We start from the raw sequence: 18,786 nt of genomic DNA on the forward strand, positions 1-18,786 counted from the left end.
GTTTTGTGTGTTTGCCGGCTTCTTTCACGCTCGGAAAAACATTTTTCTGTAGCACGTATTCTGCAACAGCAAGCCGTATCGGGTGTTTTTTTTTTGCTCTACAATTTTCTCATTGACATTTTCCATCTAATTATAATATTTGTGAAGCTGAATAATTACTTAAGACTAATTATCTAATTAGGCGGAATGAAAAAAAGAATAGTTTGAGTATCTCCAAGCTACCGCAAACAAGATTGTCCCTGTTCTGTCCAGGTACGTGGCATTTGCATATTTTTAATATTTGGTTCACGCTGCGTGGGACACCCTGTAAAGCAGGAGGCACGTGCTTCGAACCACGCAAACTGATCCGCTAGCTAAACCTATCTTCCAACCCCGTCGCGGTGGCGTAATGGTTTTCCCGGCCAATATGAAGGAAGTGCAAGAATGCTTGTGTACCGTGCGTTGTGTGCATGTTAAAGAAACTCAATTGGTATTTTATTAGCTGGTACCTGTTGTTACGGGGACGGGGCATCAGCGAATTTCAACAGCGTCTGCTTGCAGCTCCAACCAGATTGACCAACGGAGAGGGCACGGCAGGGAAGACGAAATGATGTAAAAACACATAAGAGAAGTTGCGTGTGGGCGGTGCGCTCTAAGACAAGAAGTACACAAACGTTCGGCGTGCGTGCTCCTGCACGCAAGAGCAGAGATGTCCACGTGGCATCTCGCTGGCCTTCCTATACACCCTACCCCATCCGGGCAACCTCCTTCTCTCTTGCTCCCTGGTAGAGGACCTTGTCAGCATACTGGTAAGCCCAGACAGAGGAATTCTGAGAGAAAACGCTTGCTGGTGTAGAAGTGGTGAGCGTAGGTCACGTCGGGTCAACCCACACAGAGGAATTTGGAGAGAAACCACTCCCTGGCGTAGAGTTGGTGAGCGGAGGACAGAGGAGAGTAGGATTTTCACTAGTTCATAACCCCGTCGCACACACACCGGACAAGTCTTTTCATGTTGACGAGCGTGATGATTAGGCACATCGTGCCTCAGGCGCTTGGCATCCGTTCCATTCATGGGCGCATAAAGTGAAGCGTAGCAGTGGTCGAAATTAACCTGGAGTCCTCCCACCACGATGTGCCTGATAATCATATCTTCGTTTTGGCAAGTAAAATGCCAGAATTGAAATCTACCTCCCAAACCTTTCCATTCCGCCGAGTCACACAGACACATAAAACCAAGCAAAAAGAGAAGGCACACAGGAGGCTCAGCGATCTTGTAGAATCGGAACCATGATTTCTACACTCTAAAAACAGTTTGCACCCTTTGGGGTGTATATTTGTCCCACAACAATAATCGTCATCGGCCTTGCTTGCGTTTCCTTTCTTGAAAACTCGGCGCTCGCTACTTTGCTGTCGAGAATGCTGCGTCACACTGATAACGCGCATGCCGTTCGTGACTGGGAAGTACCGGGCTCGCAGCGTTAAAGGAAACGCGGGCAAGACAGATGACGATTATTGTTGTGGGGCAAATATGCACCCCAAAGGGTGCAACTGTTTTTAGAGTGTAGCGAAACTGTCCGTCGACCTAATCCCCTCCTGCGCCTCCGATTAAAGGCCATGTGATCTCCAGGAAGTAACTAAGCTTCTGCAAACAGCCTGCAACTTTATTACCCCAGCATGTTCTTGAGAATAGATACCTTGTGGCTAGAAAAAATTACCACCTGTTACACGGCACATTTATTTCACGGCGTAATTTTTCCCGCCTTAACTGCGGTGTTCGGTTTCCAGTGCGCACGAAGGTGACGCCGGTATGCGGGCTGCTGCTCCAGCCCGCATACTTTTACATATGTGAACACCACACTCTATGGAGAGATCGCTACCGCTGTTGTGGCTCATATGTCAGTGGTAGGGCTCCTGGCTTGCCCTGGACGTGCCGCAGCTGACTCTCCGGCGCGGACGACCTTTTTTTTTTTTGACGCGCAGTTGATGTTGTGAAATTAACGTATGAGAACTGCGAAACAAATTCTTAGCGTACAGTTGAATTGCCTAATACAGGCTGGAACTGTACGGGTGCACATTTTCAGCTTACCACCTTTCCTCTCACTTTTAAATTTTTTCTGCAGGAACAATTTCGAAATTATAGTGCTACCCTAAAGGGTGTCTTCGCAGCTTCCACGTGATTGCGCTAATTCATCCAGAATCAGGTGATTGCTTCACAACTTAGCATTTTACTAGTTCTCATTTTTTTTGTAAGGAGCACATACCCTATGTATAGAAATGGTCAACTTCATATACCAAGGAGCTCTGTTTTGGTAAACGTTTTAGTCTCTCAACAAGCATCTAAGGTTGTTGTAAAATTTAACCGTAAAGTAAAATTTCATCTACCATTTAGAAATTTTGCCAGGATGTTCTTCATTGATACTTTATTTGCACAGTCGTTCACCCTGATGCACCACTTTGTCTAACAGCGCTTCTATTGAAGCCTGGAAGCCACTCTGACGAGTAAATAACGAATATCTTATTGTCCTCAATAAGAAAATTAGCTAAATTCGACACCGTTAACTTTGCCCATGTATTTATCTTATCACACCAACATCCCATCTGAGTTTGAGTACAATATACCGCCCTGTTATGTGAATAAGTGTGAATATGTCCACAGGTTGTTCCTTCCACTCTCATCCTGTGCGTTTTCTAAAGGTAATTACTTGTGACACGCTCATTAACATAGCAACATTGCAATTTTGTTAAATGTACACGCTAAAACACATGCTATATTTGTACCCGACAACAAGTAAGTATCTCAATTATCTTCTGTGAAACATCGAACTGGCTCGACACACATTAACTGGACACCTTGATCATCCTGTCCAACTTTCAGTACTCTACGAATTCGGTCCTTCTGATGTGCAGGTGAGGACTGGTTCTAATGTTGCAGTTTTGGCCCTGGTGCTAACGTTTGCAAGGGCTTTTAGTCGCAGTCATAGATTCAATGTACACATAATGCAAAATGCAAAATATGGCGTGCCTGGCGACTAATTTGTGGGGCAGTGTTCATAGTTAGGTGTGAAAGAGTAGGTGCTCCGGAATGCATCGGATCATTTCACTTGCTTACATGTCCTGCACAAAGAAACAAACGATGTCGCATCATGCCTATGTGATTTCTCAAAATTGCCTTACGGCTCTAGAATGGCAAAAGCATGTCTAAAACCCCAACGTCCGCTTCGACGACATTTTCAGTGGTCAAGAATGTCCACAACATTGTTTAGGAAGACCGTTTGCAACTTTCTTTAAGTTTCCTAGTCATTTAGCAACCCCTGAGAGGATATAGTGCTATCCTTTACACCCTAGTTCGCGACCATGAGTTGGAAAAATACTACGTTACTCTGAAGCTCTCTAGAGCTGTTGTATGCTGAGCTAGTTGCCCTGAACACACCAGCATAAGTAAGATCTTGTGTGCATTATTCAAAGTAGAATGTCGAAAAATTGGTCTTGGTGACATGTTTTGACAAGTGCCAGACTGCGATAATTCTAGATATCTTTGTGCAAGTGAACGCGTCATGCGACAGAAGATGATTCCAGAGCGTACTTCTTTGCCTAACATTATATTTTCTCTGAATAGCAGTACATCGTGTATACAGAGTGCACTATATGACACACGATTTTAATATAATTGAGCAATAACACAATCGAACTGTCACTGCTTTTCGTCTCTTACTTCTCTTCCAACGAGAACCGTGAGCCTCGCTTATTCAGATACTCGTTACTCGCGCGCCTCCACCGCCCGACAGCAAAAAGAGGATGAAGTGCTCTCGCCTTCCTCCGTGGTTTCTGTAATGGGAGACATTTTTGTGAATGTCATCCCATCTCAATTATCTTTTTCTATGCAGCATAGGTCTCTTTCTTAGTGCTAAGGTCACTTGGAAAAGATTTCAGAGCACCATCAAACGTCGCAAATGGGTCCCTTGCCAGGAAAGCATGCGCCGCCATTTAGCTTTATCAGGTTTCACTTTGGCCTGACTCGGCACTACTTGGCGGTCATGCTATAAGAAAAATGAAAATAAAACTTATCACCGTCATTTAGGCTGATGAAGCGTTTGGTATAGAGTTCGCAGAGTCCATGCTGTCTGCATCGCTGCAGCTTGACAGGGCACAGTGCATCATGTTACACACACCGTCTAAACACTGCGTAGAAAGTGATAACTCCTCCATGGACTCCTTTACTCGTGGGCAGTGCATGGGGTTGCAGCGCTGATTATTCCGGGTGAAAAACCCATTGTAGTGCAAGGACTTAATTTGACTTAAGTTGGACTTTGCGAGAAGTTTTGAGGGTTTTGAAGCTCCAATGTTGAAATTGTTGACTCCCTTGACTTTTTTTTTTATGCACCTAATTGAACCACCCGATTCATGGCCATTGTGGGTATGGGCCACAGCCAGTCAGGACAACAACAGCAGCTTGCGCGCTTGGCGGCGTCAAGGAATTTCAATAACAGGAAAATGAATAAGAAGAGGCGGGTGCCGAACGAGAAGGGTTTGGGAGACGCAGGACCAGTGCGCTGTTCCAGGAGCTCCTGCTGCGGTACCTGAGGCGGCCCTGAGGACGCGCCTGCCTGTTAGTGCAGACATGGAGTGGTGCCTGGCGTGAGGCCGCTAGGAGTTGGCCTGGCTGTTGCCTGCTCGTAGCCGCCTGTCGGAGCAGTGCAAGGCTGTGTCATGGACGAGGCCTAATTGATGACTAACCGAGGCCTTTGCTTTGAAGCCGCCTCTTGCTCGAGGTCGCCCGTGGCGTTGTGATGGTGGAAGCCACCCGCCTGACACGTATTCGAGTGCGCTGGCAACGGTAATGCAGCCGGGGCCCGTCGCCTGCCTCATCTGATCAGTGCCGTCATCGTGTCTTGGCTCGTCTCTCATGGGAGTCATCGTGCCTTGGCTCGCCTCCAACTAGAATAGTCCGGACACTTCTACTGCCGATCATCACCAACATGTGACCTGAATCAGCGAGATGTTTTAGCTGCTTTCTTGAACTGTGCGCGTAGGACTTCATGTAAACATGTGTTTGTTTTAGTGACTTTCGTCTTGTACTCATTGTTTAGTGTTTGTTTGGCTTTAATTCTAACATCTTAGATAAATGTTATTTTACGCATGTGCATGCGTCTCTGACGTTCATTACCGCTTGTCTGCACACAGGCATACATGATGAACAACCGTTACACCCGTCATCGGACACGTAAATATTTTCATTTTTGTTGATGCTGCGAATGAGGATGCCCTGACGCCGTACAAACACCTCCCAGGAGATCGAGCTGAATAATGCTTCGCATTAAAAGGTGAGGGGTGCAAAGCTCTTTCTTGGAGAATGTCAAACGGAAACAAAGCTGGTTGCCATAATGTGCGAATGTCAGAGGTCATCTTGTTCCTTTGCTCTTTATCTGTGACATCACTACGGCAAATGGTTCATAAACTTCAACGCCTCCCCCCCCCCCTTGCGTTCATAGACGACTTCTACCGTTCTACTTCAGGTGTGGAATAGAAGCTCTATATTTCTGCAGTTTATTCTAAGTTACTTATTTTATGGGGGCCTTGGAAATGTCATCCACCGTTTTCCTCAGCTTTGTTGCAACGCGCGCACGAAACATGAGGATATAGAGCTAGAAAAGAAAGACAATAATTTCAACACTGACATGAGTAGATCACAAATATAGTAGAGACAAAGACACTTGCTACAATGAACATAAATAATAACAGCCAAGAACAAGCAGACGCTAATGAGAAGACTAGAGTAGGAAAGAGAGAGAGAGAGAACGGTCGGTGCCAAAAATGGGACGCATGGCCATTACTTAATAGAAATACGCTAAAGCTTTCAGTGCTCGTATTTGCTCTTCTGAATTATTTCATGTTCCAATAACTCTTTTTACACTACAGGGATGGTTGTCAATAAGGATCAATGATGGCTTCGTAACACTAAATTGCAATTAATAAAAAAGACCACTCATACAAACGGGCTACATACCTCCAAAGTGGTTGCACACTTGCAAGAAGGGTATATTGCTCGACGGGTCTGATAAAGAAATTTGCTAGTGTACTTGTGTTTAAAAAGCAGCGCTGCAAAGTTTAACCATAGAGGCAAGAACAGCACATACGAAGCGCATACGAAGCGTGTATACAACTTCAAATCACTATAGAGTGAACATTCTGGCTAGTTGGTTATTCATCCTTATCTAATCGCAGCACGCCAGACAAAAGAGGCGACAAAAAAGAGACATACAAAGCCCTCACACAGAACTGGTTTTTACTTGCCAGAAGACACATATTTATAGTCTGCAAAAGCACTGAGACCACAGTTTATACTCAGCGCGAAAGGGCATCTCGAGAAGGATAAAAGCGGGTCCCTCCTCCCCTTTCCTCCTATCCATTTTTCACTGATTGCTCTCCAAGTAATTTCCATTGTCTGCTTCTTGGCCTTTGCAACGGCACAGCTTTATTCTCAGCAACGAAACGCACCTGCATTGTGATGGGCTAAATTGTCTTGTTTGTAATTTCTTGCACTGTACTTGTGCTCAGATAACCAAAATTCAAGCATCTGCCGGTTTGAATAGCCCCCACTTTTCCACATGCACGCGATGCACAGCTTTCACAATACAACAGAGAAACATACTTTCTTGCTTTATAATTCCTTCTGCCACTTCCTTGTGGTTGGTGTATTGTGTTCGTGTAAAAACGAACACCTGTTTTTGTGCTTCTATCTTGGCACTGGACAAGAAGATTTGTCTGGTCTGTCATAAAACAAAGTTCAGCAGTTGGCGTACGCTTCGTATACCCTGCGTCCGGGCTGCGGCATGATTGTTTGCTCAGATTTTTTTAGCCATTACTTGTGGACGCAATTTTTTTAAAGTGTTACAGGAGCCCAGCTTAGGTATACTTATTTTAACTAGCGTAGTATGTGCAGTGATTCATGAGGAGATTTTTGTAATCACACGGCTTATAGGCCCAGCTTCATTCATGTCTGACTTCCAGTGGAAACAAACATTCTTGGTACGTAGCACGCTCTTCGCACCTTCGCTCGACAGAAATAGCAGGTTGTCTTAATGTAAGGCAATCATTTCTTACAAATTTGAATACTCTGAAGATAATGCATACATTGAGACGACTGAAAAGGAGTTTCTCCAGCGGAACTAAAGCTAAATCACTGAGTTTGGGGAGGGAACATGAACCAATTCACACACCTTGCTTCTAGAAGTAACGCAATCCTGCCAACCCGCGTAGATGTAGCGCACGTAAAATAAAATAAATCTAAAAATTCTTCCACAGTAGCCTAACGGTGTCTTTAAATCAGTCACACCAGACTGGTCAATACGCTCTTCTACACACCAAACGAAGTCATCTGACAGTGCAGTTTTCAATTAATTCTTTACTATTATGAAATGAGCTTGTTGCTCGTCAGTAACAAATTGTGTCCATGCGTAATGACATGTACGCTTAGATAACTTACGGGCGTGTGAGCGTAGCTTGTGTATTGCGACAAATATTTATTGTTACCCGTAGTTTTGGCGCAGTGGCTATGGTGCGTTCTGCTGCTGAGCACGACGTCGCGCGCTCCGTTCTCGGCAGTGGTCGTCCCATCGCAATGGGCTCAGAAAGCAAGAAGGCTCGTGTGCCATGCTCGTAAAACAAGCATGCTAGTCGACATTAACACACATCTCACCATTACGGCGCCTTTCATAGCCCGTTTATCATTTAAGACGGGTTTAGCCAAGGGTGTCGAACCGAAAAAAATACCGATCCTGTTCGGGTTCAACGCGCTCCGATTTCATTCCGGCTCTGGTAGGGTTTGGAAAAATAAAAATTTATAACAGTTCGCGGACGGGTTCGCCAACCGGTTGTGCGCTGTTGATTTTTTTTCAGGCAGGTATACTTCGCCTACAGGCTCTCACACACTCAGGCTTACTCGTGAATTGAAAATATCGTTAACTATAAGACCGTCACATGAGACTAATATATCGCACTTGCAGAACCTTTATAAACGATCAACATTGAGAAAAAGAATGCACAATATAGTGGCCGTGGAGGTGGTGGTGGTGTAGCAAACAGTGGGGTTAGCCGGGCATGCTTAGTGGCTATTCTTCCGCATGCGCATCTCTTCAGAAATCGCGTCCAGCGGCGGGCAGTGAAGGGGACAACAGTAGCAGGTCAAGCGAGGTCGAGCCATGTCGGATGGACCAGTGGATGGAGCCGTACAACGATGGAGAGAATATTGCCTTATTCTTGGTTCATTTAGAGAGAACTTCTGAAGGTGTGATTTCGCTTAGCGCACCTGGTCACAGTGGTTGGTGACTTTGTTGCCTTGTGAGGCAGTGAACGTAGCCGCAAGATTAACGGTGTATGACGCGGAAGACTACGGGAAAGTAAAGGCAGCGCTGTGTAGGAAGTACCGAATTTCCCCGAAGAATTTAGGCAGCGAGTCATAGAAGCGAGCAAAAATAACGACGAGGGCTACTCAGAGTTTGCGTACCATTTGAAAGCAAACCTTGTTGAGTGGCTTAAGGGTGCCGAAGTCTACGAAAGTAGAGACAAAATTATAGAGTGTATTTGTCTCGAACAATTCTACCGCAGCATTCCACAGTCAGTGAGGTTTTGGGTGCAGGATAGAGATGCCGTAGACACGGTAGATAAGGCGGCTCGGCTAGCTGATGAGTATGTGATGCGACAAAAACTCACTACTGACGATAAGCGTTCAAATGGAAGGGATAATCCGAGAAGGTATATCCACCACAAAAAACACACACAGGTAAAAGCTACCGAGAAGGCCGAGTCGATGAAAAAAACTCAGGAAGGGAACAATGATAAAGGAGCTAGCAGCCCTCCGGAGGAGGAGACAAAGAAGGTTGATACGCGAGAGTTCGAGAAGAGGCGACCGGTCTGATGTTATCAGTGCCAGGGCCTAGGTCACTATGCGTCGGATTGCAAAAAAAAAAAACAGTAGTGCTTTTCTACGTGGGCGGAAGCGACAAAAACTTGGAGCTTCTCCGTCCATACCTCCAGGAGCTACGGATTAGAAGAACAATCCGTAAGATATTTAAGGACAGTGGAGCCAGCATGGACCTAGTTCACCCTTCTTTTGTAAACGCCGAGGATTATACAGGGAAAGTAACTTGGATCAAGACAGTGCTAGAGGATCACAGCGTGTGTCTGCAAATAGCACGAGAGACAATTTCCGGTCCTTTCGGAGAACTAGTGACAGAGGCAAATGTTTCGAAGGCACTTCCAATGGACTACCCGTATTTCTTTTCAAACGATTCGCAGCATTTGTTACGGGAGCGCGGTCAGGAGTTCGGAGAAGGAAGGGTGCAGGCATTAACCCGCTCGCGAGCACGCCAAATCGCCGTTCAGCTGACCGAGGACCCCAGCGCAGCGGTGGCGGAACGCGAGCAAACGCATTCCCTAGTAGAACCTCGGACAACGGAGGAAAAAGAAAACACTGTGACAGCAGAGGTGCGAATTGAAATGATCCCCGTAGAAAACTCGCGTAGCAAAGAAAGGTCGTCAGTGGAAGTAACAGAAAGGAAGAGAAGCTTTGTACTTTCACCTGCCTCTGGGGACTTTGACAGGCTTCTCCGGGTCGACAGGGAGTCGCGCAGCACGGAGCAACAGAGGGACCAGACTCTTACACGTTTACACTACAATGCAAAAGAGGGCATAGCTAGGCGCAACGTTACCATCCAGGAAAAGGGAGGATTGCTGTATAGACACTACCGAGATCGTAGGGGCCGTATCCTCGATCAGTTAATCGTTCCGAGAGGTATAGGGCGGATCTCCGGACTTTGTGTCACGGAAATGTCTGGTCGGGCCATCTAGGAATCAACAAAACGAAGGAGAGGCTCTTGTTAGAATATTACTGGCCAGGATGCTTTAAGGACGTGGAAAATTATGTAAGGTCCTGTGACACGGGTCAGCGAGTTGGAAAGCCGGGAGATAAGCGGAAGGAACCTTTAAAGTTGATTCCCTTAATCACGGAGCCATTCCGTCTGCTGGTGACCGACACAGTCTGGCCTTCGCCGGTGAGCCGATCAGTGTGCTAGTACATTTTGACCATGCCCTGTCCCGCGACAATGTTTCCTGAAGCGATTCCATTGAAGGAACTAAACTCCACCGCGATGGTCGACGCTTAGTTGTCCGCGTTTGCGGGAATCGGTTTTCCTGCAGAGATTCAGGCTCACCAGGAGACGGTATTTACAAGTGCTTTAACTACGACGTTCTTAGAAAGGTGTGGTGTGCAGCTGATACAAAGAACCGTGTACTATTCACAATCAAACAGCGTTTAGAAAGTGCACTCGGTGCTTAAGAGAGTGGTGCGTGCATTCGGCCATGAACACAAAGCAGACTGGGAGGACTGTTTACCCGCAACCCTGTTCGCGTTTATAAGGGTCCCACATAAGGCTACGGGGTTCACTTCTTCCGAGTTGGTGTGTGGTTGGACGATCCGTTCCCCCCTCAGAATGTTAAGAGAAATGTGGGAAGGAACATGTGAAAGCCAGGCGCTGGTGAGTTACGTTTTAAAATTCCTGGATTGCTTAAATGTCTCGCGAGAACTGGTTGAAAAAACCTAAAACAGGCGCAGAAAACCGCGAAGGCGTCCTATGACAGAAATGTGCGTAGGCGAACATTTAAGTTAGGCGATAGGGTCATGGACTAATGTTTCGAAGAAACGAAATTTAGCATGATAGCCATCCAAAAGGAAAACGCAGATATTAAGGTTCAGAATGCTTGTCTTCTGTCTGAGTGTGCACTCCTTAAAGAGCAGGTGCAAGCGAATGAACTAAGAATGGTACAACTAGAACAATACCCAAGAAACAAAAACCTAGAAATCAAAGGTATTCCAGTTTCGCAAGATGAAAATCTCCCGAAAATTTTGCAAAACGTTGGCCATGTTGTCGGTGAATCAATTACACAGGACGATGTTGAAGTATGCCACAGGATTCCAACAAATGGCTCATCGCAGCCAAACATTCTTGTACAGTATTACAGCAGATCGAATCGCGATGCACTTTTAGAAAAGACTAGAAAGAAAAGATTTTCAACGGCTGATATTGGTTTTGCATAGTCTGCCCCAGTATATATAAAGGAGCATTTATGTTTCGAATTCAAGAAGCTGCTAGGTGTGACAATCGCGAAAAAGAAAGAAAAAAATTGGCGTTTTGCATGGACAAGGGACAGCAAAGTTTTCGCAAGAAAAACTGAGTCTTCCCGAGAAATGCGTATAGCTTGCACCTCGGGTCTTGATAAGATCGACTAGTAAAGGATGTTTTCTTTCCACAACGTCATACCTACAAACAGCTCTTCCCCTACTTTTCTCTCGCCTTGCGAAGTAGCTAACTTATATCCAAAGAACAAGAATTCATTATCTTTCATTCACATTAACGCACAATCAGCCAGAAATAGGGAAGACCAAATTGTTGTTCTTACTGCCTCGTTTGGTTTCACCCCAGATGTGGTCATGATAAGTGAAACCTGGTATAATAATGAAATAGATGTGCTTAGGTTCCCGGTTATAAATAATTCTTTGTAAATCAACCCTCTCGAAGAGGAGGAGGTGTTATGTTGATGGTAAAAAACACGCTGCAGTGCTAACTGATTGAGTCATTTTCCTTTGTTACTATTGATTGTGAAGTGCTTTCAATTAAATGCAATGATAATGTATATTGTGTTGTATACAGACCTCCAGGTACAAACATATCAAGCTTTCTGTCCTTTATATATGAGTGCCTAAGCTGGATTAAGGATAAATGTTTGAAGCTCATCATGGCAGGTGATATAAACATTGACTTGTTGAAGACTTCTAAACCACGCGATCAATTTTATAGGACACTTGAATCTAATGGTTTTGCAAATGTAGTAAACTCTCCCACTCATATTTCAGATGACTCAAGTACGCTAATTAGACGTCTTCATAACGAACATTGAAGATACAAATCTCTCATCCGGTGTTGTAGGCACTCACATCATCAATGACCCAATTTTTTTGTTTTTTAAACTTAACACATCTATTGGAACCATGAACGACATTCCTTTGACTGTACTGGACATTAATGCACGTAGTTTAAACAATTTTCGCAATGAAATATTGCTCGTTGACTGGTCACCTCTACTGCTTATTACAGACCCCGAGACAGCTTACGGGTATTTTGATGAAAAGTCTAAATCTGCTTACGAGAAATTTTTCAGGTACAAGGTGTTGAAACCTGCACGTAAATGTAGAAAGCCATGGGTTACGAAACAGTGTTTAAAAGGAATACGCACAAAAAATATCTTATTTCATAACTTTATTTCAACGCGGTCTGAAGAAACCTTGCGTCAATTTAGGGTTCAAAGGAATAAAGTAAACAGTCTTCTGCTTCACGAGAAAAGGATGTACTTACAAAATTTATTTAATGTTGACGTTATGAAAAATACAGATATTGTTTGGAAGCGTATTACCACAGTTCTTGGACGAAGCAGTTCTAATGAGACTATTAGAGAAATTACAATGAATGGCAATGCAATATCAGAAAAGGAACTAGCCGAATCTTTATCAAGTACTTTACCAATTTAGCAAAGAGTTCTCACGATCCAAATTGTTCGCAATATCTAACTACAAGGACCAGCCAATCTGCATTTTTGACTCCTACGACAGATACGGAAATAATCGACACTTTCTTATCTATCAGAAATAGTAAATGTTGTGATGCCGATGGTTTTAAAATTGGGTCTGCTAAGTTCGTGCTAGATGCAATCACTCCGGCGTTGACATACATTTATAACCTTGTTTCATCTGATGGTACTTTTCCAATACGCCTAAAGGTTGCTAAAGTTATAGTGTTACACAAAGGCGGCGATAACAGCGATTTAACTAACTGTAGACCAATATCCGTCTTGCTAATTTTTTTCAAAACCTCTGGAAAAATTAATTCACAGTCACATTACATTCTTTACAACTAAACATACATGAATAATAAACATGCAATTTGGATTTACGAGAGGTGAATCTACTGAAACTGCCCTTCTAACACAAAAGGAAATTATATTAGATTCTTTCGAACATCAGCTATGTACACTGGGTTTTTTCGTCGACTACTCAAAGGCGCTTCACTGCATTAATCATGCTACCCTACAAAAAAATTTAACTATTATGGTTTCAGAGGCGTTTTTTTAAGGTAATAAAATCATATCTCCAACACCGTATGCAACACGTAGTTATAAACAGTTATACGTCCGATTTGAAACCACTTATCGCAGGAGTACACCAGGGCAGCATTTTGGGCCCCTTGTTTTTTTGTATCTATATTAATGATCTAGTGACTATTGACAAAGACGTAAAATTTATTGCATATGCAGACGACATTACAATTCTTGTAACCGAAAAAAATGCTGAAGATCTCATAATTAAAGCCAACGAGGTGCTGTCAAAATAATCATCTTGGAGTATCGCGAACTCGCTAACAATAAATGTTAATAAAACAAAAGCTGTATTTTTAGGCCGAAAAATCAAAATATTGACACTAGTACCATTTTACAGCTTAACAGCTCCATTTTGCCTATTTTTCCTTCTATTAAGTGTCTTGGAGATATATTTGAGCAACATTTGTCGTGGAATGCTCACATGGAAATGGTAATAGGTAAGCTCTCTCGAGTGACTGGAATACTATGCAAGTTGCGTTTTTTTCTTCCAGAAAGTATTAAACTTATTTTGTACAAATCACTGTTATTACCGCATATAAACTATTGCCATCTGTTCTGGGGCACTACAACGCTGTCTAATATCAATGTACTGCATAGAATACAGAAACAGGCTGTACGTTGTATACTCGATGTCCCTTACTTAACACATACCTCTATTTGAAAAGCTCAATTTGCTGTCAACGCCTAACATTTATGAAAATATGTTACTACGAAATTATATGACCAGTATTAAAAGAAACGACACCCTAAAACGTATTTCCAACTTAATAGCAAAACATAAGGTGGTCAGTACAAGGAGTTCTGAAATATGGGAACTACCAAGGCCTAGAACAAATTATACTTATCAAATGCTACGTTTTCGACTACCCTACCATTTAAACAAGGCAAACATAAAGTAATGCTTATTTCTGTGCTAGGATAAACATACTTCTAGATGCGAATATGTACGTAGATGTATGAATGTTCTTTGAACAGGCTCAATTCTTGTATAACGATTTTTTTTGTATTGGTGCGTATCGAATCCTTCTGTATATGTCACTGTATGAAATATTTTTATATATTGTGTCGTAATAGCGACGTAGATAGTGCTTCATTTGTTTTATTATCTCTTGTGTGTTTTGTGATGTATTTTATGACTAGCTGTATTTATGAGAATTACTCATCATGTAAGCTTTACTTTTTTGTTTTTTGTTGTACTTGCTCATAGTTATCATGATTAATGTTTCGCAGTTATTAATGTGGAAATCCTATTTTTCCAATTGCTGTTGTTTTTACCCGTGCTAATCTTTGTTGCATTTGTTGCTGCTGTAAAACTGGACCACGTCAAGCCTTGCTGGCTTTTTGTCCACGGTCCTCAGCATCAGTTGCATGTTGAAATAAACTTGATTTGATTTGATTTGATGATCCTAAGGCCTTCACGAAAAAACAAACTTGAGCTACAGTGGGAAAGACCCGTAAAGGTTACCCAGAAGATATCGGAGACTAACTAGACTGTAAAAGTTCGCGGAAAAAGGAATAAGGGAATCATTTACCATTGCAATTTAATGCAACCTTATTGTGGAAGGGAACAGGTTGTGAACATGGTGGTAAACGCGTCTGAAGAAGAAGTGGTCGAACTTTCAGTTTTAGCGACAGTGACAGATGCGGAACGCTCCCTAGAGGTCAACCAGAATCTGTCTGTAAACCGACTGGCTCTCGAAGCTGATCAAGTAAGCGACCTCCGGAAACCCTTTGTGGAATTTCGCCATTGCTTCAGTAGCCGGCCGGGGAGAACGACGCTCATTGCTCATGAGATTGGGTTGAGATCAGACGAGAACGCCCAATCTAAACCGTACCGGGTCTCACCTCGTCAGCAAATAATAGAAGTAGAGATCAAACGAATGGTTGAGTTGGGAATCATTGAGCCAGCACACAGTGATTACACTTCCCCGTTGGTTCTCGTAGAGGTGAGCGGGAAAGAGCGGCGTCCATATGTCGACTATATGAAATTTATTGCGATTACAAGGGACCAACTTTACTCTATACCGAACATAGAAGAACGAGTTGAAAGGGTGGGCGGAGCCCAGTGCATTTCAACAATTGACTTAGGGGGAACTGGCAGGTGCCCATGTCAGAAAGCTCAAGTCGCTACGCAGCATTCACTTCCCCGCTTGGCACATTTCGACCACTAATGTTAACGCACCGTTTAGCTTTTCCAAACTGATGGATATTGTTTTGAAAGACCTACAAGATTACGCGATCCCCTACTTAGATAATGTGGCCATCTTTTCTAACAGCTGAAACGATCACATGGATCCCTTAAGGAAGCTGCTGGCACGTCTACGAGACGCGGGTCTCACGCAAAAGTCCGAAAAGTGCAACTTCGAGTGTTCGAAAGTTATTTACCTAGGGCATGTCGTAGGACAAGGAACGCGGCAGCCCTCCGAACTAAAGATAAGGCCTATCAATAACTTTCCTGAACGGCGAACTAAGACGGATGTCAGAGCCTTTCTGGGGCTCCTGGGTTATTACCAGCAGTACATTCAAAATTTCTCACACGTAGCAAGCCCCCTGAATGATACCCTCCGAAAGGGAGAGCCCGAAAAAGTTCCATGGAATGAGGCCAAAGAAACCGCATTTCAGCACCTGAAAAAGGTTCTGAGCTCAGGACCAGTGCTTTGGACCCCCGAATATTCAAAGGAATTTATCGTGCAGTGCGACGCTAGTGACAGAGGGTTGGGAGTCGTCTTCAACCAGGTGGACGAAGACGTGGAGGAGCATACGGTACTGTATACTAGCCGAAAATTATGTGCAGAGAGGAGGCGTACAGCGTTTCCGAAAAAGAATGCGCCTGCTTAGTTTGGGCGGTCCACAAATTATCTTGTTATCTGTACGGAGCGAAATTAAGTTTCGAGACCGACCACTGTCCTCTGACCTGGCTCAAACACATGTCCCCTAAGAACGGATGCTTGCTCAGATAGAGTCTAATTCTCCAGGAATATAACTTCACTGTCCGTTACAAAAGGGGCAATTTAAATGGGAACGCGGATGGTTTGAGCCGGTTGTTTCGGTAAACCGACATATTACCTTCCTTCCTTTGACTAAGGAGGTCGGAAGCGTTATTATGGACTGGAAGTCATACTTGTAGTTTCAAAATTTTGCTTGCATATAGCTATAAAAATTGCTTAACTTTCCCTCGTTTCTTTTGCAACGACAATATCACTCTGGCTTTGTCGGCATTCGGGGAGATATAGGAAGATGTTTAGAAAGGTGGTTGGAACTACTTTATGAAAATTTGCAAAGGGCAAAAAAAAACAGGGTTGATTTTGACATAGTAATAGCCTCGCGAGTCAGAGGTGAAGAGCCTGCGCTTGCACGTGGTGCAACGCTATGTTGTTTCGCTTGTTTTACGTACGTTCTCCAAGGCCCGGGATCCAGAAATTCGACACACGAGGCTTGTAACCAGTACACTACATGTTCCATCAGCGTTCCTTACGGCCAGCGAATTGAGTTCACCGGCCATTCCGAACATCCGGGGTGAGGAGGAGCTGTTGGATACGGACCCTTTTTCTTTTCCTAGCATCACTCAAGTTCCCCGACCACATCCAATCACCTTCCCATTCCAATTATGGGACGCCGGGGCGCGTCTGTCACGTTTAGGGACTCTTCAGACAGGTTGGCGACCGCCACCTCATGCGCCACACATCGAGCTATTGTCTCCCCCCCTCCCCCCTCTCCCTCCCATGCTTGACTCTTCCAGAAAGTGCAACGGGAGGCTGGCACGGTTCCAGGTAGTTGTTTTCGGTCCCGAGCAAAGGTGTTTTGCGGCTCTGGAAAGTGGTTCGAGAATAACCCGTCTCCTCCAGCTGAGCGGTTCCAGACGAGGAGGCGTCCCCATTGGCTGAATGTGACGGCACTGGCACGGGCGCCTACCATTGAAGGAAAATGATGACACCTGAGCTGGCTTGACGATTGTCGAAAATGGCGTCTCCCTGTGAGACCCAAAAGGATTAAAAGCGAGAGGCAGGGAGAGGAGTTGTTTTTGTCGTTTCTGTTGTCACAGGCCGCAGCACCCGATTTGCTGCCGGCTGTCAATGGCTTTGATTGTTCATTACTTTGTGTTTCATATGTAATGTAAATAAGCCTCCTGTTTTCAAAATCCTCCTCAATGTCGGCCAACTCCCGCACTCAACGGCAAGATCTAATAGCGCCGAAAGAGCTAGATAGCGTTATGTGCCACGGAAATTTTTTATTATATGCAGGGAAATCCATGGTTCGCGACCGCTCCCAGTAGCTAGTGGCAGAGAAATCTGTGGGCAGCTATCTTCTATTCCTTTTGGAATGGGGCAGCCTCCGGCTATCTAGAAAAAAATTCAGTTTTGTTCGGCATATTAATGCGTCTTTAACGCGTACACGTCACTTTGATGTCATAAGTTTTAGCGGTTTCGTCACGTCGCGCGTCAGACAGGCGAAGTGGGCCCAGCCCGAAGACGTTTGATCAATAGCACAGTATTATTGGTATTATGACAAAAAAGACGCTGAATGAGAAATCATCATATCAGATGGGGCGTTTTCGCGGTTTTCGTAACGTCGCGTGAGAGACAGGGGCAGTGGGGTGGGGCCCGAAAGTTTTTTGACCAATCTCGGAGGGCTGATCGCAGAATTCGAATAGAGAAGTTTTGAATAGCTTTACGTTACAGCACCCCAGGGATGTCATAATGTGAAGCTATTCCAATCTTTTCTATTTCAATTCTGCAATCAGCCCTCTGCGATTTGTCAAAAGCTTCTTTGGGCCACCGCCACTTCGCTTGTTTGTCACGCGATGTCACGAAAACTGCGATAGCTCCACATCTGATTGACATGCACACACTGATTATGCATTACTAGGCCAAACAAAAGAAAAATAATTATTTATCATTCGACGCCTTTTCGGCATTAGCCCTCTGCTATTGGCCAGAAGTTTTCGGGCTGCGCGCCCTTCACCTGTCGATCACGCGACGTCCCAAAACCGCGAAATGTCACCGCGTCGAAGTGGCGGTACTCGTGAAAAATGCATTATTATGCCGAGCAAAACTGAATTTTTTTCTGAATAGCCGGAGACTGCCCCGTTCCGAAAGGAATAGAAGATGGTTGTCCGCCGATCACTCAGGCACTGGCTACTCGCACCTGCCGGGGAGCCCTTTCGGGACGTTTACGACAACGCTAAGCCAACTTTTCTTTGCTGAGGATTCGTTTTAGGGCTATTCTTAACCTTTTGTTGCTCGCAGGCTCGATTTTCAACCAGCCACTGCAAGCTAAGTAAAGAGAAGCGGACCAATCCCAGGAGCCGGCACCACCCTCCTCATCCGGTTCTCTACTTTCACTGTGCATGGGTCGGCCCCCTAGAATCTCTCTCCGTTTGAGCGTTCCCCTCGTATCTTGTGTGCCAATTAGATTTTTTTTAAACTGCTCAATGTAGGCAACGCTATTCGCTTAGAAACCAAAAAATTGACATCCTATAAATGATGAGCGCGTTTGATTTGGCTCTTAAGACAACGCACTGGGTCACCACCCGATGCTTTACGTCGGCGGCTACGCAAATTTGACTTTAGGAACTTGGAATGAAAACATATTGGAATAGTT

The 18,786-nt window shown here is 44.4% G+C and overlaps 1 pseudogene; it reads left to right on the forward strand.

Moving 5' to 3' along the window:
- The first annotated feature begins 9,066 nt into the window (after positions 1–9,066).
- Positions 9,067–18,566, forward strand: LOC135911677 (uncharacterized; annotated as a pseudogene).
- The last annotated feature ends 220 nt before the right edge of the window (positions 18,567–18,786 follow it).

The sequence above is a fragment of the Dermacentor albipictus genome, chromosome 1 (genome assembly GCF_038994185.2).
Source record: "Dermacentor albipictus isolate Rhodes 1998 colony chromosome 1, USDA_Dalb.pri_finalv2, whole genome shotgun sequence".
Lineage (NCBI taxonomy): Eukaryota > Metazoa > Arthropoda > Arachnida > Ixodida > Ixodidae > Dermacentor > Dermacentor albipictus.